The sequence below is a fragment of the Cyanistes caeruleus genome, chromosome 6 (assembly GCF_971803275.1).
Source record: "Cyanistes caeruleus chromosome 6, bCyaCae1.hap1.1, whole genome shotgun sequence".
NCBI lineage: Eukaryota > Metazoa > Chordata > Aves > Passeriformes > Paridae > Cyanistes > Cyanistes caeruleus.
The window spans coordinates 12331205-12352900 of record NC_141706.1 but is presented as its reverse complement, the minus strand read 5'-3'; the positions used below and the strand labels follow the sequence as shown (position 1 = coordinate 12352900).

The window sequence follows — 21696 nt, the reverse complement described above, 5'->3', positions numbered from 1 at the left end:
TTGTCAAGTGACAAATTATTCTGCAGGGCATAGCTCATGTGGACATTTTTATGGAGTAGGACATCTCTTCCAGTCTTTCTCTTCCCAGTTGTAACCAAAAGAACTGATGTTTGGGGCTGGCAAAAGGTGAAGTCTTGGAATTTGATTTACATATCTATATGAAAGATGAAAAAGTATTATCTACAGACTTGAGACAGTATTGCTTCAGGCAATAGGGCCAGCAAAATTAGTTCTCAAAATCCCCAGAGATTCCAATGCTTGGCAGTTACCCAGGTCTGCTTGAAGGTGGCCATTGAAAATTCTCACATTCATCACTTAATGTGGAACCAGGTCTAGCTTGGTGAAGCCCTGAGAAAACCTCTGGAAGACTGGCAGTGTGCAGAAAAGTCTGTTCAGCTGTATGCCTTCCCAGAGGCTCTGATGACAGTAGCTTAGCATCCCCTGACAGTTACCAAAACATTCAAAAGCTCATGCTAACAGTCTATGCTAATAGTCTGTCCAAACAGAGAATGACAGTGGGCCAGCCAAGAAGAGGACACCACCACAGAAGGCATTTATACAAAACTAGAAGTTTTCTAAATTCATTCAAACAGGGATATGAATTTTCAGAAATTTTTAGGTAACTGTTTGTTTCTATATGAAGTTTTTCTACTTCCCTAAGAATTCAGTGACCTGAAGACACCAGAGTGTGTAACAGGCTCCTGATTATTTGCTTGCAAGCCACATTTACAGACATTAAAAATACCTTGTAAGCAAAGATTACGCAGCTTCATCTCTAGAATTCCTCATAAAATTTATAACAAAATCCTGAAGTATGATCTGATTTATCTGATTTAATTATCAGCCAGGTTCTATTTAGATATAGTCCTATATTAAAAAGTTTATAGACACTGCAGCATAAATATTATAAAAGGCAGTATTGCTCTTACAGAGGACTCACCTACACACAAGGAATCATGGGAGTAATTCCCAGAAGAATATGGAAGAAAATCAGCTTCCAGTGGGAAAGCTAGAAAGCTTCCCTTCAACTACATTTTACCTTGGCTTTCATTACCCTTTTGTAAAAGAAAAAAATTTCTTAGAGAAATGTTTTAGTCTAATAAAACAATAAAGCTTATTTTTGACTTTTAAGGAGTCACTTATGTGCCTGAGTACATACGTCCAAGGGATTCAAATTAAACCTCTCCTCTAAAAATCTGAAAAAGTGCAAATTATGTAGCCAATTCCAGGTACTAGTTATTCATCCACATTGAAGTAATTTATTTGCAATCTATTGAATGTATGGTTTTGTTGGAGTCAGAGGCACAGACTGTGTGCCCTTATCTCTGATACCTGTCTCTGACATCCAGGAAAGCACTGAATTTCATATAACACCATGAAAACAACTGTTAAATAGAAAAACTAGGAATGCAAGTGTGTAAATTAGGTAGTTTTCTTAAGTCACTGGGTGAAAAAGTTAAAGATTTAGACTAGTTTAGAGAACAGAAGAAAAGATGGAGGATTTAGGGTGTTGTCTCTTTTTCCTTCTTCTTTCGTCTTCAGCTTCTTTGAGATGTTTTTGGGTAATAGTAAGTGATTGGATAGGGAATACCACAGTGCAGCACACAGGTGTTGGGTCATTGGGTCACTAAGAAAAATAATTTACATGGCATTTGTTAATTGAATAGACATATAAAAGACCTTGAAAAAATGCTTTGTTAGCCATTTTGCACCTTTCTATCTTAGTGCACATAGCTCCTTGTATCCTGTATACGTGTAATGTAGATAAAAGAAGAATAAACAACCCAGTCCAAACAAGAGAAAACTGCCTCTCTCTCATCAGTCTCAGTCCAAGGGGGAAAAAGAACCCAACCACAAGTGTCCCATCAGGACGTATTTTGGCGGATAACAACTTATTAGTCCCTTCCAACCTAAATTGTCCGAAAAATGAATAATTAAAAATAAGTATTTTTCCACCTGAAAACCAGGAAATATGCACTCCTCATTTTCCCTTGTCATCCCTCATTAAGTCACATTTTGCCTAGCTCCTGTCTTTATATAGGATTATACAAAAATGTTTTGGGTTGTCTACTAGTTTTAGAAGTTCCAAACGATGCAACTTCAGCCATTACATATGGACTTGTTTAAGGGCCAGCTCCAACTTTCTGTGTTGTCATTCTAAAACTGTAATAAAGTAGCCTGCACTTCCTTTCTCTTCAGACACCATGATAATGACATAGAAAATAGACAGCCCTCTGTATTAACATCTTCTCACTTTTGGAGAGTTATATATTGGAAATTACACTAAACAAATCTCAGTAGGGAAAAAACATCATAAAAAAGCTCAGACTGAAAAAAAATGTCAAGAGCATATGTTAATTGCTTGTCACAGTATTTCTAGCTATGCTGCAATATGGTTTTAGAATTAACATAGTTTCTGAATTATAAAGAATTTTGTTTTAATGTTACATCTTGGGCTGTATCAAACACATCAACAGGTATCCACTTAATTAATTGAAACAACAGCTGTTTCAGATCAAAAGGACAAGCAAATTTTGTGTAGGCAAATATAAAAGGCATCTAAATAATCATTCAGATATGTAAATACCCAAAGGACTATTTAAACATTTATAGTATGAAACAGAAAATGGCAGGTGTAATTATCCACTTTTCTTATTTTCAAAATCTGGCTGTCACTTCACTCTGCAAACAAAATTCATCAGAGGACTGCAGACATCTCTCCACAGGCAGGACATTGAGATCAGCCACAGTAAAGACAGTGATTTTAAGGCATACCCTTATCCTTTTGAAGTTAAAAGTAAGTGACGTTTTCAGCACAACTGTACTGAGTCCTAAAGTCATGTAATCTTCCTAGGCAAAAACTATTATGATAATAAATGTATCAAATATTGTTGGGGGTTAGGTGTCCTTTTTTTTGTTCTGGCTTGCCTGTGGAATTTTTACCCATTAGTTGCGGGGACAACCTAACTGGGTACTTGGTGGGTGCTCGACAAAGGACAACGAGTGGCCATGCCCAGGGGGGGAAGGGGGGCAGGAAAAAGGAGGGTGGGGACAGTTTGGCGGGCTTTTCTTCAGCTTCGGAGAAAGACATTTTTCGGGCGTGGAGCTGTTGCCGTAGAGAGAAGGGAATTTCGCCATCACCCAGATGGAGCTGCTGCTTTTTCTCCTTCTTCCCTCTTTGTTGGTGGCCTCACACCCCCTGTCCTGCCAGGACGTGTGGCAGTGCCAGGCACCACCGCAGAGCTGCTGATACACCTCAGCCACCAGCCCAGGATCTCAGCTCACTCCTGCTGTTCCAGTCGGCTGTTCCTCAGAGCCCTGCAGAATCACCGGAACTGCCCGCCCGAGGGGGTTTGGAAGCAAAGCCTCTATCCCATCCCGTCTCAGCCGAGAAAGCTGTCACGGGGCCCCTGGTTCTGTTTTGTTGTTAATGCTGTAGTTATTGCTGTTTGTTTGCCTGGTTATACTACTAAAAAACTGTTATTCCTATCCCCAGATCTCTGCCTAAAAGCCCCTTGATTTCAAAATTATAATAATTTGGAGGGAGGGGGTCTACATTCTTTCATTCCAAGGGAGGCTCCTGCCCTCCCTAGCAGACACCTGTCTTCTAGAACCAAGACAAATATATAAGAAGGAATGGCAGCAGAGTGGTGTATTATATACAGCGACATCTTTAAGACAAATACTATCTTTTATTTAATAAGATCCTTAGTAAGATCCTTCATCTGCCCAATGGCATCATCACACAGCAAGGAAGAATTTAGGGATCAATTACATAGGGGTAACATTATGGTACATTAGGGTACCATCTTCCATATTCAACTCCAAACTGCTTCAGATATCTGCAGCAGACACACATTAATAATGAGGGCTTTTTCTTCAGCAGTAAGAATAAGACAGTACTATTATTATGATCTATCACAGATACTGTTGTACTTTCAAAGAAGACTTGCTCTTTAAAAAAGCCATTTCTCTTCAGTTAAGGCATAATGAGACTCATAAGTTTTAGTTGGCAACAGACATATCTAACAGTCATTATTAGGACAGAATATTTTAATTATAAGTGTGTTTCATTAAATTTTCTTCCCTACTCATATTTTTGTCATTTTTCTATTACACAGTTGAGTTTTCAGGATTTGAAAAGTGATAACAGCTTATAGCATCATTATGAACTCTAATATTAGGTACTATAATACTGTACTGTACTTGTTACTGTAATATTGTATTATATTATTAAATAGATATTACCTATTGTTTCACACTTTAACCCAGTAATACATTTTGAAATAAAGTAGAGATGGAAATGTTTAAATATATAAATAAAGTGAAGATCTACTCCTCCCTAGAAGCTTACTCAGTAACAAACAGATACACTTTTGTACCAAATGAAACCAGTTACATATTTTCAAGAAGTGAGTGGTGTAGTTCCTACTGAAGTCAATAGGAAGTCCAGTTCTTCAAAATGTATTTTGGGTCATGTTTTTCAGAAGTCTTAACCAGACCCTTTTGCTAAAATAAGCAGTATTTTTTTTCTTTTATGAAAAGGCCCCTAGGATAAAGGTTTTAAAACCATAACCACTATATCATTTTTTAATTAAATCCACTCCTTTCAAAGTATCCTGAAACCAAGTCACATAACTTTCTCATACTGGCCTAGCAAGTTTTATTATAAAATTATTTGAGAGTTCCCCTAGAAGAAGTACAGATGTGGAAAAGCTGAGATTTTTTAAATGTAGATCTGGGCTTATAGAGGTCTGAAAGATGCTAGGAAACACATATTTGACCAGGAAGGCACAGGTGTGGGAGTCAGCTGACCTGAGGTAACCACAGACTTAAGCCCGTGGGAAAAACCTGTTAGGCAGGGTGAGGAGAAATGGTTGATGAGAGTTCTTACGTTAAATAAGAATTATTATCTTTTATATATAATATTATATATGTAATATATATTATAATGTTAATAGTTATTCCGGATAAGGTAATTTTTCTAGTTCTCTTTTATGATTGGACCCCTACCCTCAGACCTACCCTATATATTGTTGTGTTTCCCCCATTTTCTTGTCTTCTGAGGTTGCCCCCATACTGTGCACAGCTTATGTTCCTTTGTTATTTTACTCATTATTAAAGTTCTTTATTTTTGCAACCCAGTCGTACCTGTTCCTGTTTTAATTTTGCTGTGCAATCCTCAGCTGGACTGGTCTCTGTGTCACAGAGCCGAATGCAACAAGTGGCACAGGATGATAAATTATTAAAGTCCTATGTGATCTAAGAGAGGTAAGTAGTTTCACAAGCCTCCATTTATAGCAGGGAGCAGGAAAATGGCATGTGCAGTGATATCAGGAACAATGTACCAGAAAAATCTTCCATTTGATGTATCAGCATAACATCATACTAGGACAGCACCACAGCCTCCAAAAAGGGGCAACAGCAATTGCTGAAAACAGTACTCTGATAAATCTAACAACATACAGTGGTATCACTGAAGATCAGCCAATTGTGGTTTGTGAAAAGTACAGCAACAGCAGGGTGGGGACAGAATAAGAAAGTAGAAAATAGGATGTGGAGATGTGTAAAATGGTAACAAACAGGTGGCCTAGAAGTACCCACTGGAATGTTAGCGGCAACAGTACTTGAGAGCCTGAGGTATCTTGTGGTGATTCATAATGTTATTGTATTCCATATCTATCTGTGCCAAAAACTGTTAGTCTCTTTGCATCTGGGACCCTTGTGTGTGTCAGGTTGCTATCGCGATCATTTTCAAAATCTCCCCACCAAGGTGGTTTGCTGCTTTTGCCACATGGTGTTTGCTCTCAGTCTTTTTGGTCTTTGCTCAGGGAAAGGTGGGGTATTTTTTTGGTGTGTGCGTGGGTTGTTTTTGTTGGGTTTTTTTTGTGGGGGGGAGTTTGTTTTTTTTGTTTTGTATTTTTTTTTGGGGGTGGGGGGTCCCCCTTGGCTTGGAGAGACTGCAGTTAGCGGGTTTGAACTGCCTTGGGGCAGTTCCGCACACGCCTGCATGTCCATGCCTGCGACTCAGCTCCAGTAGAGATGATGCAGAGCTCCCGCTCTTGTGTTGCAGCTTTCCATTTGTAACTGTAGCCATTCCTAGAAAGTGCATTTCACAATCAAAAACTGTTTTGAAGTGAATTTTTCAAGCTGCCGGCAGTGAAAAAAAGAGCAAGGGAAGTGCTGGGGTCAGGACACAGGACAGCCCAAGTCCCCCAGTGGACCTGTCCTCCCCTAGCCACCCCACCACCATGGTGCAGAGCCCAGGAGCAGGAAGAAGCGGTGACAGTGACATGGACACCCCCACAAGCCAGCAAGGTTCCATCTGCCCTGGAAGTTCCCTGTAGCTCCTGCCTATCTGGTAGGGGCTGTCGCCATCTCGTCTGCACCTGGGGCCAGGCAGTCATCTGGATTGTGTCATTTTAGAAGGGAAGGGTGTGATGTCATCTCCCCCACCCCCCCCATCCTTCAGTCATGCAGCCGCTGCTGCCTGGCGCCATTTTGGGAATGGCAGTTTGTGTCTCTCTTTGTTCCCCTGGAGTTGTGAGGTCTAGCAGTTTAGTATCTAGCAATTACTTACTTATTTTCTCCTGCCTGTTGGCATTCTGTTTGTTAATAAACTTCTGTGGGTTTTTTTTTTTCATTCCCATCTACTCATATTCATTCCTTATTAGTGGAAAGGGATTGTATGAACTCTTAAAGGGAGACAACTCATTCCAGAATGTTCTCCATTAAATCGTCTCAAACCAAAAGACAAGGCAAAGAAAGTTTCTTTTTCAGCAGGCATCTAAGAGTATGCAAGAATCTAGCAGCCCACTGAAATCCTGAACTGATGTAGCACATGTGTGATACATGGCATGAATAAATTCATGCTGAAGTTATAATAATCTCATCTGATAAGAATCCTAGCATATTTCCAGGAAACCTTCATCTGACAAGATTATAGTGATATGCACCAAAGCTAGTATGAATATTCATCTACAAGGAATGTATTTCCAGGAAATCTCTGTCCAACAAGATTACAGTGATATGCACCAAGACCAGCATGAATATTTGTCTGTAAGAAGTGTATTCCAAGGGACCCCCGAAAAGCATGAGAACATATAAAAAGGACTGTGTGATAGTCACATTTTGTGAAACACAGTGGAGAGGAGCTAGAGAGCACCCCTGTCTCACCCAATGCTGTTTGCCCAGTACAACGTCAATCTGATTTTTGCTTGTGGCTTTTACAAGCATAAATTTGTATTTTGATTATAGAATAAATTCTTTTTATTAATCAAATTTGCTATCCATTTATAACAGACTGCTGACCCCAATACTATGCAAATTTGGGTCTGCAACCCTCCCTCTCTGATCGGGAGGCACCCCACTATTTATTAGTGACCTGATGCTGTGGGAGACCAGCAACCCCTGCTGCACCCTAATATTGAATTAAAGTAGAAGCCATAAGCAAAAGAGAACATCTGTAATTAGAACAAGAGGCCATAAGTACCGCTGGTTGAGTAGGTGTGACTGAGCATAAGAATGAGATGTGACATAGTCACGAAGTGAATGTGGACCCCTGATAAGCCACAGTTCCTATATCCCATGAGGGATAAGGTCAGTAAAAGGAGGAAGTGATTTTGAAGGGGCTCATTACATACGTAAAATCTGAATTTTGGGAGAAGGAGTTCGGACATTGGTCACAGGGGGGTTAAAAGGAAAGGTACGCTCTCAGGAATTCAAGGGACGAGCAAACCTTTTAGCCTAGGAATGGGAGGTCCACGGGAGAGAGAAGGAGAGAAAATAAAAGGGAGCATATTACTGGTCAGAATTCCAAGGGATGGTCCCCCGCTGGCTGGAAGATCAATAAAAATGGAAACAAGAACTGATCACGTACGGTGAGTACCAGCCAACTGAAAATCAGAACGCATGACTGAGTAAGACGCAACAGAAGTTGCAGAGCAATTGCAAAACCCCTAGAAGTGTGTTTTTCACTATCCTACTAAGGACCTGGACACTGAGGGGAGAAGTGATTGAGAATTACACTGAAACATTTAGTAAAATGGGGCAGAGAAAAAGTAAAACCCAGAGAGGATTCCAAGAAAAGTCCTTGGGAGAAAAGAGGAGGGAAATCCCAGAAATTCCACCAGATAGCCCACTGGGGTTTTTGTTAGAAAACTGGGAAGACTGTCACACAAGAGAAGGAAAATCTGAAGAGACGGTGATTGATTATTATATGGAAGTTTGGGTGGGGAAGGAGCTTAGAAGCCATTTGATCTGGTCCATGTTTGGATCCTTTACGGGATGGGTGTGTCAAGCTCTAAATATTTATGTAAATAGTAAGGAACCATCAGATCATGAGGAGAAGGACTATGCAAAGATATGGATAGGATCAGCAGCTTGGTTACTTACCATTAAGACCAGAAAGCCAGCTGAGACCAAGAATGAGAACGAGGCTTGGGATCTACTTGACAACTTACCACCCCCATAACTGGCACCCCAGCCTCAGCTCATTCAGCCTTCACAATTGCTGACCGAACCCCCACCTCAGCCTATGCAGATCACAAAACCAACGGCTCCCCCTAAGATGACTTGTTCTCCCCCTCCAAGGAGGGCATGGAGGACAATAAGAGAAAAAACTAGTAGTGAGAATAGCAAGAGTGACAAGGATAGGGAAAAGGGGCATAACCTTCTCCTGCTGAGGGAAGTACTGACAGTGCCAGGGATAATTGGATATGTTAATGTCCCCCTTAATACTGGGGATGTCCAAGCCTTCAAAAAGAAGATGGGTTAGCTGATGGTTGACCCCCTGGGGCTGTCAGACAGGTTAGACCAGTTTTTGGGACCCAGTATGTATACGTGGGATGATATGCAGGGTATACTAAGGACATTGTTTACTGCTGAGGAGAGGCAAATGATAAGACAGGCAGGAATGAGAGAATGGGAGTGCCAAAATCCACAAGGGGTACCTGGAAACCAAAAACAGCCAAACCAAAGACCCAGGTGGGATGCTCAGACAGAAGGGGGTCATCAAAATATGGCAGATTTACAGGATATGATAATACAAGGGGTCCGAGTGATAGTAAAAGGTTTTAAAATCTTAGAAAATCTGGGGACTTAGAAAGAAAGTTAAGCTTGGAAAGTCCTGGGAAAAGTAGGCCCTGGAAAATGTTAGGTCTTGTGCTTGTTAAAGATCAGGTGAAACTGCACCTGTGTAATCAGTATATGCTAAATGATACAATTGTTAGATGTGATTAGATACAATTATTGTTTAAAGAACATGAGGAACAATGTTAGGGGGTTGAGGGGATCACGAGAAATCCATGCTTGGGTAAAAACAATGCATACAGTAGAACAATATAAGTTTAATAATTAATATGTAAGTTATATAACGATAGAGTATAAACACACGTTCAACTCAAAACCAAGTCGGGTCAGATTTGGGTATGTGTACCCCTGACACCCAGAGCTCTTCAATAAAGCACCTTCACATAATCATTCTGTGATTATGTGTGTTCCTGAATGCTAACACGAGAAGCTGTCCCATGAGGGCAGAACATTAGCAAAGTATTTGGAGAATGCCAGGGAAAAGACGAATCTCCTACACATTGGCTCGAGAGATTAAGGTAAAGCCTGCAGATGTATTCAGGAGTAGACCTTAATTCTCCAATAGGAGAAGCATTATTGAAAACACAAGTTGTAGCAAAATCATGGGAAGATATACGAAAGAAACTCAAGAAGTTGGAAAATTGGCAAGGGAGAGGATTACTGGAATTGTTGAGAAAAGCTCAGAAGGTTTATGTAAGAAGGGATGAGGAAAAACAGAAGGTTCAAGCGAAAGTATTAGCTGCAGCCATTGGGGAAGTTCAAAAACAAGAGCGCCCCCGAAGCCCTGTAAGATCAGCACTGAACCAGGGAAGCCAAAAGAGGCAGTCTGTCCTATGGGAAGGGACATGAAAGAGTCCTCAAAATGGACATCCTGAATGCTATTACTGAAAGAAGAAAGGGTATCTAAAAAAGAATTGTAGAAAAAGAATGTAGGATGAGGGGATCTTCCAAGAGGACTAGGGGTGTCAGGGGATCTTTATTTTGGGGTCCAAACCACCACCTAAGACCTTGATAAAATTAAAAATAGGACCCCAAAAGGAAAAGGTATTTTTTTCTGATTGATATGGGGGCTGAACAGAGTACTGTTCAAAAATTGCCAAGAGGATGCATGAAAAGTAAGGATACAATGATGGTAGTAGGGGCAAAACAGGAACCCTTTAAGGTCCCAGTTATTAAAGATGTAGAAATAGAGTCGGAAACTAAGATTTGTTTAGGAAATACGTTGCTGGTTGAGAAGGCAGATTATAATTTATTAGGAAGAGATCTAATTGTAGCTCTGGGAATAAGTTTGACAGTACAAGGAAAAGATCTCATAGTAAGCCTGTACAGACTAACTCAAGGGGATGAGAGTAAAATTGATACCCAAGTCTGGCACACTCAAGGAGAAGTCAGAAGGTTAAAAATGGAGCCAATTTCCATTGAAATACAAAGGCCAGAGGACCCAATTAGGGTCAAACAATATCCCATTTCTATGGAAGGAAGAAAGGGATTAAAACCTGTAACTGATGAATTAATAAAAAGGGGGACTCTGGAGCGTTGTATGTCAAGGCACAACACAGCCCATCTTGCCAGTACGGAAAACTGATGAAACCTATAGGTTAGTTCAGGATCTGAGGGCAGTCAACTAAAGAACAAAGACATGTTTTCCAGTGGTTGCAAACCCATACACCCTTCTGAAACAAATTTCTCTTGAAGACACCAAGTATAGTGTAATAGATCTGAAAGATCCCTTCTGACTTGTCCATTAGCAAAAAACAGTCAGGATTATTTTGCCTTTCAGTGAGAGGACCCAGAAACAAAAAGAAAACAACATGGATAGTGCTTCCCCAGGGGTTTGTCGATTCTCCCAATTTATTTGGACACACACTGGAGCAGCTATTAAGTCAGTTTGTGCCAACAGAGGGAACCAAGCTCTTGCAGTATGTTGATGACTTATTAATAGCTGGTCAGAAGGAGGAAGAAGTTAGGGCAAACACAATAGCATTATTAAATTTCTTAGGAAAGAAAGGGTTAAATGTATCAAAATCGAAGTTGCCATTTACTGAACCAGAGGTAAAGGTACCTAGAGCATTGGATTACAAAAGGGAAAAGCCTTTTTTGTAAATTCTAGCCTAAAAGAGTGGCTGGAATTGTTGCATTACCACTCCCATGGACAAAAAGAGAAGTTAGACTACTACTGTGACTTTCAGGGTATTGCAGGCAATGGACTGAAGGGTATAGTGAGATAGTAAAATTCTTATATGAGAAATTGACTACTGAGAGAGTAAAATGGACAGAGCAAGATGAAAGAGGATTTAGAGAATTAAGGGAGACTCTTATAGCAGCTCCAGTATTAAGATTTCCTGATGTAAGGAGGCAGTTTCAGCTGTTTGTAGATGTTAGCAACCATACTGCTCATGGAGTATTAACGCAGGACTGGGCCAGAACTAAAAAACCTGTGAGATATATGACAAAGCTTTTAGACCCCATAAGCCGAGGCTGGCCCACTTGCTTACAAGCAATAGTAGCAGTGGCACTATTAGTAGAAGTGGCCAAAAAGATCACCTTTGGAGCCCCACTAATAGTATATACCCCCACAATGTAAGAAGAATTTTACAACAGAAAGCAGACAAATGGCTCACAGATGCTAAGTTTTTAAAGTATGAGGCTATACTGATTCATTCACCCAACCAGGAATTGCAAATAACTACCACTCAGAATCCAGCACAGTTCCTATTTGGTGAGCCATTGGAGGTATATAATCGTAATGCAGTGCAGAGGTGGTGGAATTACAAACAAACATAAGACCAGGTTTGGAAGAAGAACTAGAGGAAGGGGAAGAGTGGGTTGTGGATGGGTCCTCGAGAGTCATAGAAGGGAAAAGAAGGTCAGGGTATGCAATAATAGATGGAATGTCAGGAGAAGTGGTGGAATCAGGACCCTTAAGTGCTAGTTGGTCAGCACAAGCTTGCGAATTGTATGCAGTTTTAGAAGCACTTAAGAGGTAAAAAGAAAAGAAAGGGACAATTTTTACAAATATGCCTTTGGGGTAGTCCATACCTTTGGGAAAATTTGTGAAGAAAGAGGTTTAACCAGGACCTGAGGGCGAGGATTGATTCATGAAGAATTAATAAAACAAATCCTAGAAGCTATTAGGGGACTGGAAGCAATTTTTGTAGTCCATGTTAAGGGCCACTAGATAGGGAGGCGATTTCAGACTAGAGGCGGTAATTTGGCAGATATGGAAGCTAAGAGAGCAGCACTATTAGTAGTAGATATTCCAGAAATTAAAGGAGACAAATTCCAGGAATATCCCTTCCGTCCCACTTCCAAGGAAATTGAAGAATATAAGATAGGGGGCAAGTGGAAATGACAAATGGAGACTTCCCAATGGAAAGGAATTGCTATCTAGAGATTATACAAGGAATGCTTTGAGTAGGTTACATCAACAGATTCATTGCGGGGCACGAGCACTTGCAGAGCAGTTTCTGAAGTTTTCTGGGTGTAAAGGAATCTATGAGCTAGACAAACAAGAAATGCTAGGTTTTGTCAGAGGATAAATAGGACAAGGATGTGGCAAACACCATTAGGAGGCTGCCCTTTAGCATATCGACTGTTTGAAAGAATTCAAATAGATTTTACTGAACTACCCAAAGTGGGGAGGTGTAAATATCTGTTAGTAATGGTAGATCAGTTAACACATTTGGGTAGAAGCCTTTCCTAGTACCAGAGCCACAGCTCAAACAGTGTCAAAGGTACTGTTGGATGAAATAATACCACAGTACAGGATAATAGATCATATTGATTCAGACCAGGGGATGCACTTTACATCAAAAATCATTAGACAACTGGCAGATGCTTTAGGTATCTGCTGAGAATACCATACCCCTTGGCACCCTCAGAGCTCTGGACGAGTAGAAAGGATGAACCAAGCACTAAAAGCCCAGCTGTCAAAATTGATGCTATAGACAAAAATGTCGTGGGTTAAGTGCCTCCACTTAGGTCTGCTAAACATACGAACAATGCCACACTCCAAGAGTGGACTGTCACCCTTTGAGATGCTTTACGGAATGCCATATGAGCACGGGATGCCAGGCTACATCCAAGGCTAGAGGATGGCCAAATCCACCCTCATTTAACAGCCATTAATAAGAATTTGCAGGAGCTGAGAAAAAAAGGGTTAATAATGCAAAGCACTCCTTTGGGGTTTGCCATATATAAAATACAACCACGAGATGAAGTGTTGATTAAAACGTGGAAAGAAGTCTCCCTCACACCTCACTGGGAGGGTCCTTTCCTTGTGCTTTTAACCACAGACACAGAAGTATGAACTGCTGAAAGGACACACCATTCCTGAGTAAAGAAGATTGAACACCAGGAGAAGACACCTGAATGGAAAGTGACTTCTCCAGGAAGTTTGAAGATAAAACTGAATCAATATACTAATGACTGAAGAAGACAAGACAATATGTTTGGTACCACAGTGCGAATGTTATCCTTTTGTTCATTTTAAGTGTTATTATTGTCAAGAAATTTGAGTTAAACACTGTACATGTAGATATAAATCTAAAAGGCTTTGTCCAGCGTGCTGGGTGGAAGAAACCTCTATAACCAGTAATTCAATAGTTGTTGCTACTAACTTGGGCATATTGGAATTAGACTCTCCGGAGTGGTATAGATTGTTTCAAGAGGGAGCAAGAGGTAAATTGAGATCAGAGGCTCAAGTCCTTATAACTGAGGGTCGGCAAACAAAGTACCCTGTAATGCCGATGCAGTAAAAATATCAAAGTGGGATGCCTTTAAGAGGAGTTATACAGCTCATTCCACTTATGGATTTCCTGCAGGATATCCCTGCTGCCAAGAAGATGGACTCCCTTGCCACAGGCAAGGGTGTAGGCAGAGGGGTATGTGTGTGGGGAGCCCTGGTGGTTCTGAGTCTGATAATGCGGAGGATTATCAGTCTGCTCTCCAAGGGTTACCCCAGAGTTAAGAAGCAAAGCTCAACCCAAGACTGTGGGCAGTGTTTTGAGAACACCCTGACAGGACAAGGGGTTACAAAAACCCTGGCATATCGCACCCACTATGACTGCAAAACTGGCAACAAAACACGAGAATGCGAGCGTAACCACACTCAATACAAGATGTGTGTGCCAGATAGGAAGAAGAATATTCTGTTATGACCCAAGACAGACACCTAGTGATTGGTGGTTAGAGGTGTAGTCTGTGCCAAAGAGTAAGGGAATACTGACCCATGCATTACACAAATATGTTGCTGGGTTAGGGCCTACTGTTCCCACCTGTAACAAATGTAACTGTTCGGTATGGATCAGAGGAAGAAGGGAATCAACGTTTATGGCACACTATACACTATGGATGTGAAAACATACTGGGTTGGAGAAAATCTAAAATATGGTAAAATAGTTTCTTTCAGTAATGAGCCTGTGATAACTAATCCTCTTGACAGTAACAAGGACTGAATTTGCTTACGATACTGCAGAACTTTCTGTTCTGTAAGAGATGGAGAAGGGGTAGATCCAGAGAACAAGTTGAAGCAAATCGCTCAGGAATTGAAGAAACAAGAGTCAGAGGCAAAAAAGAAAAAAATGGAGCAAGAAAAGTTAAAAGCATTAAATGAGTAATATGAACAGTTAGAACAACAGAATAGTAATTGGGACTTACCCACCTCAAATAAGAACCTTTTTGTAGATCTAACACAAGAGATCGCTACAGAATAAGGATTATCTAACTGCTGGATCTGTGGAGGGCTTAAATCAGCTGAGAAATGGCCATGGAAAGGTGAGAGTTTAGCTCTAGAGCAACTTCTAAAATAGAATCACACCCAAATTTCCAAAACACTAAAACGACCTGAAGGAGGGTTTTGGATCACTGAATAATTGGAACAGTTTGTATCAGCAGAGAAGGAAAAAGATATACTGAAGTAGTGGGATATACTCCTTGTATATCCACTTTAGCAGTAAATTCAAAAAATAATACCAAAGACTGGCTACCAGAAACCCCCACTGGATATTGGAGTTGAACAAAAAAGGCAAATTGTGAATGGAATGATCAAATTGAGTTATGCTGGCACAAAAGCCCTGGAGCTAATCCTTAGCAACCCTTTAAAATCTTAAAGGGTTACTGGGAGAAACCAGAAACTGTAAATGACCAATGGAAAGCACCTGACAGAATATACTGGATATGTGGGAAAAAGGCATACAGTGAATTACCCCACAGATGGAAAGGATCCTGTACTCTGGGAATGACTTGATGCTCCTTCCTCATGCTACCAAAGTCTGAGAGTAAGCTGTTGGGAGCACCCCTATATGAGACACTAGACAGAGAAAAGAGAGAGCTGAATCATGAGTTCCTAAAAGCAGCAGGGAATCAGAAATGGGGAGAGGATGAATGGCCTGCAGAAAGGATATTAGCCTACTATGGTCCAGCAACTTGGGCTCAAGGTGGGAGATGGGGATACAAGACCCAAATTTACCTATTAAATCGACTAATAAAACTTCAGGCTGTAGTAGAAGTTGTAACAAATCATACTTCTAATGCTCTTGAGTTATTGGCTAAACAACACTCACAAATGTGAGCATTTGTGTATCAAGACAAATCACTTGAATCACTTTGGACTACTTGTTAGCAGAAGAAGGAGGAGTCTGCGGAAAGTTCAATGAGTCCGAATGCTGTGTAGAAACAGACGGCTATGGGGAAACTATAGGGAACCTTGTGGCAGAAATTAAGAAAGTAGCACATGTACCAGTTCAAAAATGGAATTCTATCCTTCAAGCATCATGGTGGGATCAAATGTTTGAAGGGGGAGCTTGTGTAAGAAAATAGGATTTTTAATACTGTGCTCAATAAAGGGGCTACTATTACTGCCTAGTCTCATACCATGTTTTATCCAACTAATCCATTCTGTTGTCCAAATAGCGGAAATGCCCACTGATCCTGAGTTAGCTACAATGGAAACTGGTCAACCTGAGAGAATATCTAAAATTTCTAAGATAATAGAATTAAAAGAAGATAAAATGAGCAGAGCTGCTGAAGCTCTGGCCAGATTTGAAGCACAGGTGCGATTAAAAAGCATAAAACTTAATTTATACAGACAAAAGAAAGATTATGAAATGTGTAAGGTACGGTCCCGGGACAGTTATAAAGATGAGTTTTAACAGACAACCTGAAAAAGCATGGGAAAGTTATTTCACCAGTAGCATTAAGCTACTGTGTAGTCAAAATATAACTCAGGATACAATAGGCATGTACATTGATATATAATTGAGTATCCAAATAAAAGGAATCAAAGATTAGAATAACCAGTCTTACGAAAAGAGTTGTTAGACACCGACTAGCAGTATAGAAAGTCTTGCAGTATAGTTAAGTCTTGTAAATACTGATTATAAAGCTGAAGAATAAGTGAGCTTTATTGAAAATTGTCTTAAAAGAACTAATTAATGAATTAACAAAGGGGGGAACTGTGATACATGGCATGAATAAATTCATGCTGAAGTTATAATAATCTCATCTGATAAGAATCCTAGCATATTTCCAGGAAACCTTCATCTGACAAGATTATAGTGATATGCACCAAAGCTAGTATGAATATTCATCTACAAGGAATGTATTTCCAGGAAATCTCTGTCCAACAAGATTACAGTGATATGCACCAAGACCAGCATGAATATTTGTCTGTAAGAAGTGTATTCCAAGGGACCCCCGAAAAGCATGAGAACATATAAAAAGGACTGTGTGATAGTCACATTTTGTGAAACACAGTGGAGAGGAGCTAGAGAGCATCCTCGTCTCACTCAACACTGTTCACCCGGTACAGTGTTGATCTGATTTTTGCTTGCAGCTTTTACAATTGTATTTTGATTATAGAATAAATTGTTTTTATTAATTAATTTGGCTATCCATTTATAACACATGGAACAATGAAAGATAGAGAGGGAAGTCTCTGGGCAACTCACAGTAATTACAACTTAAAAGACTGAAAAGACAAACTGGAAGTGGGACTGTCAACACTGTCCCATAAATTATGGGATCCAGCACAGCAGTGATTTTTGCTGATACACAGTCTGCTGAAGAGATAGTAGAGACTGTTCCATAGTTTCAAAGATAAAGAAAATTGCACATGATACCTGACCTTAGGACCAGAGATATTTACAAAGACATTATGGAAAGCAGGGCCAGGGAAACTGAGAATTTTATAGGCATAGGATAGGAACAAAGAAAGATCCACCTGCACAGTGAAGTGAATGGAAAGATCTCATTGATTTACTAAAATATGGATGTGATCTAGTATCAATATCTAACTGAGATGGACAAAGACTCTTTAACCATTTTGGGGTTACAGAGTGGTATGTTTATTAACAGCTCTGGGCCAGTGCTGGGCCAGTGCTGGGTCTCCCCTTAATACGCATATCCCTGAATACAGGTGGATGCAGGCTTTTTATTTACAGAAATATTGAATACAAACACATATTCATAACCCAGTTGTCACCCACTCTCCACTTCCTATGCTAATTAGGAAAAAAGCAATTAAGCATGCGTAGTTTATTCCTTGAAATGGGTTGGTGGTCCTATTATGGGTAGGGATCATAAATGGGAGAAAGGGATATGGATCTTCCTTGTTCTGACCTTTCTACCTTTTCAATGCAAAGCGACAAATGGACCCTTGGCTGAGCTCCTAGTTTCATGTCTTCAATGAGTTTCTGATTTGCAATTTTCTTATGTTCTTGAAGCTCTTTACCAGATTCTTTGTCTCTCATTATAAGCCCAGCTGAACAAGCATAAAGTTGGTAGACAATTAGTTATTAGCCAACGATTAACCTCTAATTTTACAAAGCCTTTCTATCTACCTTTAATTTTAACGAGGCCCATCTATTTATTTTAATTAGATTTAGCAAGGCTTATTTTTAATTAAGGCCTCAGCTTCTCTAAAATCTTAAATTCTTCAAAGTTTATGTCTCATCAAGAAGCCTGAGAAATTGAAGAACAATGATTTGATTTGTGTAGAAGTCCAGTTTGAGGGTGAGCATTTCTGCAGTCATTCCATCTATCACTAAAGATACTTAGAGGCCATGAAATAACATCTTGTGTTCTGCAAAGGAAATCAGCAAGCAAGGAAATGGAATTTTTTTCCTTTTCACACTGAAAAAATTCAGCATTCTTCACCTATTTGTGCATGGCAAGAGATGAAGTCAATATGCTTGGCATAATGGCATGAACCACCAATGCACATGAGTTCAGCTATTTGTATACCAGAAGCAGACAGGAACTGGTTTAGAGGATGAAACCACAACCAGGTAAATTCTGTATGGCACAGATAGCTAGCAACCTCTGGAGTTAACAGTTGTGTTAAACATTTCTACATAGGGAAGGCATTGGGATTGACTATAGCAAAAATATTACACCTAATGAAACTGCTTATTTCTGTTTTCAGACAATAGCAGACTCATTAAAATAATTATTCCAGGTATTCCTGCCTAAATAACTGAAATCAAGATACATTTCTGTACTGATAAAAATAACATGCCATGTGAAATTCTTATTCTTGATTTAATTTTCCCTCAAACCTCACATTTAGTTTCTGATACCATTTTCTATAATTTGGAAATAGCATATGTTTCATTTCTAACATGAGATCTTGTTTTACTGATTGAAAACAGCATCCTGCATAAGTGAGCACTTTGTGTGCAAGAAGTAACACAGATGCAGAAGTAAACACAATTCCTGTTCATTAAGAACAAGTGAATTTCTGACAAGTGAAGGCATTTGTCAATCCAAGATGCAACCGAAAGTATGTATTCTATTACCATTTGTTAAAACTAAGTAGGGCAGTGTTCTTTATCTCTTCCATGACCCATTCCTCATAACTCCAGGGGATATCTTTTTTTTATGGGCCAGCTGTTAAAACCAGATGGGGCAGTGTTCTTTATTTCATCCATGACCCATCCTCCCTCCAGGGAGATACCTTCTGTTAATGGGCCATTGAGTCTCACTGCATGACTGCTAAAACAACATCATCCTGTTATGAGATGCTCCACCCAGAGAGAGGAGACAGACATTCCTACCTAAATATAATCTGAGATTTAGAAAAACCCCAATCAGCCTTTTTCCACTGGATTCCTAGAAAAAGACCATCTATACCACCACTAAACCTTCAAAAGAAAACTACACCCTTCTACAAGACCACTGCTTCAACAAAACCACATCTGTCATTCCAGGAAGACTGAAGCCACCATTTAATCAGACTGCTAGCAACACCATGATAGACAGGGTGTCAGACTGTATTCTGACTCTGTCAGTGTTTTTTACTACTACATTTTATTTTTCCTATTAAATTGTAGTTCTAACTTAGTATCTCCCACTGATTTGCCTTCAAACTAGCACAGAACTGTTATTCCTATTCTCATATCTCTGCTAAGAGTCCCTTATTTCAAAATTACAATAATTTAAAGGGAAAGGGTTTACATTTTCCATTCCAAAGGAGGTTCCTGCCTTCCTTAACAGACACTTGTACTTTAAACCAAGACAGCATTTATGTCTTGGACAAAGATTAATAGTGTGAAGGAAAATTATTTAGACATAAGATTCATGTTCAGAATGGTATTTGTAGGTAAAGGGATGGTGCACTGCCAAGCACTTTGGGTGACATCTGGTGCACCTCATTGAGGTCTGAGGGCAATTAAGGTGACACTTTCTTGTTTCTTACCCTATAGACACATATGCCTGTGCTAGCCACAAGGAGGACCTAGTCCCTATCAACTGATTTGTGTGATATTGAGCAGAAATCTAGTTGCTCTTAGCTGCAACACTGACTCATAAGAAATATTTTTTGCAACACTCAGCAGAAGAGATGATATGGCAAACAGATGAAATACCTAAAAAGAAATCAGACAGAGTTTATGATACTAAGTGAAAGTGTCAGCTCACAAATGGTATGTCTGGATGGAGTTATGGAAAACCATATGTACTAAAATCAAATAATGGGGGTAGGGGAAGACTAGAACGAGGCTGCTAAAATAAACTTATGAGAGATTTCTTAAAAAGAAGAAAAATACTTTACCCTTATTTTTGAATAAAACCCCCAAAAAACAACAGATTTTCTTAATTGTAATGATTAATCTTTCTACTAGCATTTAGGGCCCTGAAAAGTCTCTGTTTAAAAAAACCTAAATAGCTAGAGAAAATTCTCTCTCATTTTCTAATGTCAACTAAGGTTTTACCCCTCAAGAAATACCTCTAAAATTATGTATTAGAGCAGTGAGGTAGTGTTCAGAATAAGTCAGAAGCACAATTTAATAAGAAAAATATGAGTTCTATTTATAAATTGTGCACAAATTTAAAACAGAAGCCCCACTAAATATGAAAAGGAATTAATTTTTTACAGGCAATCAAGATTCTCCTAAGTTACATTTCTTTAAGGATATTAAGTCACAGAGTGTTTCAAGTAGAGTGATCATCTATTTAGATTTTGCCACTGAATTCAGCTAATCTAGGGTTTCATCATGCAAATGTCCATGGGTTGCATGTTGAACATGCTCATGTTACAAGACTGCAGAAGTACATGATAATATTCTTATGAATCCTGAAGTACCATTTGTTTCCTAGGTATTTTATCAAGACTTATTCTGTCTCTTCTAATGCCTCAAACAGCCAAATAAAAGAAAGTACCTCCTGCAACTAAACAAATAACTGCACATATTCATCTACAGAATTCTTATCACTGCCTGCCTCTGGAAGTGATGTGCATGTGGTAAGTGACAGATGTTCTAAGTCCAGCACAGATTGATTTCCATTATCATATACATCCAACTGCAGCAATCTATGTGTCTCCCTGTCTGAATGCTTTTTGTTTTTGGTTTTTTTTACCTTCCGAATTGCTTCAAACAGCCACTTTCAAGTGTATGCGAGATTAATGCAGAAGCTGAAGTTAAAATGCTCACTTGTTTCTTTTATTGTGTGTCCCCATCCTCTGGGATACTAGTACAGCAAACCCAACAATATCTTCCCTGTAGTTGTGATCTTTGTAATATTTGTCACAAAAGTGTCTGTAGGCCATTTTCTCCAGATCACCGTCTTTTACCCCCTGTTGAAATATAGATGCTGCCAGTCCCTTAGTGGTAAAAATCATGACCCATAAACTTTAAAATTATGTTTAAGGTATTTTGATTTACCCAATGTTCAAAATTAGGTTTAGTTGAGATAGGTATGGTAACATCCTCAAATTGACCATTAGTATTTCAGTTTAACATGTGACATCCAAAACAAACAAACAAATAAATGGCATGACTAGAGCCATCGCAATTTAATTAATTACCTTAGTATGGCCTATTAAAAAAAACCAAACAACAATAAAAAACCCTGCCCCAAACTAAACCAACCAACCAACCAAAAAATAAAAAAAAACCCCATAAAACCAAAACCATCAAACACATCAGGTCAGGGTTGCAGTTTTAAGGAAAATCACAAGGAGGCAGGCAAATACCACAATCAATTAAAAGCATAAGGAATAGGAATAAAAAAAGTCTATTCTAGAGAAATTAAGATCTCAAAAAGGATAGGTAGGACTTTTTCATTTCCTTGTGCAATAAAAACTAATAAAATTTAAAAACTTCAATA

General features: G+C 39.4%; 1 protein-coding gene and 1 long non-coding RNA gene across 11 annotated transcripts in view; one reads left to right on the top strand and one right to left on the bottom strand.

The window, feature by feature from the left end:
* The window catches only part of GAS2 (growth arrest specific 2), a 100843-nt gene that overhangs the window by 6116 nt on the left and 73031 nt on the right, over positions 1 to 21696 (bottom strand). The gene's annotated exons all lie outside the window — the stretch shown is intronic.
* On the top strand, positions 11999 to 13552 carry LOC111930680 (uncharacterized). The gene is made up of 2 exons (XR_002865265.2): positions 11999 to 12073; positions 13386 to 13552. It is a non-coding gene; the product is annotated as an uncharacterized LOC111930680 (long non-coding RNA).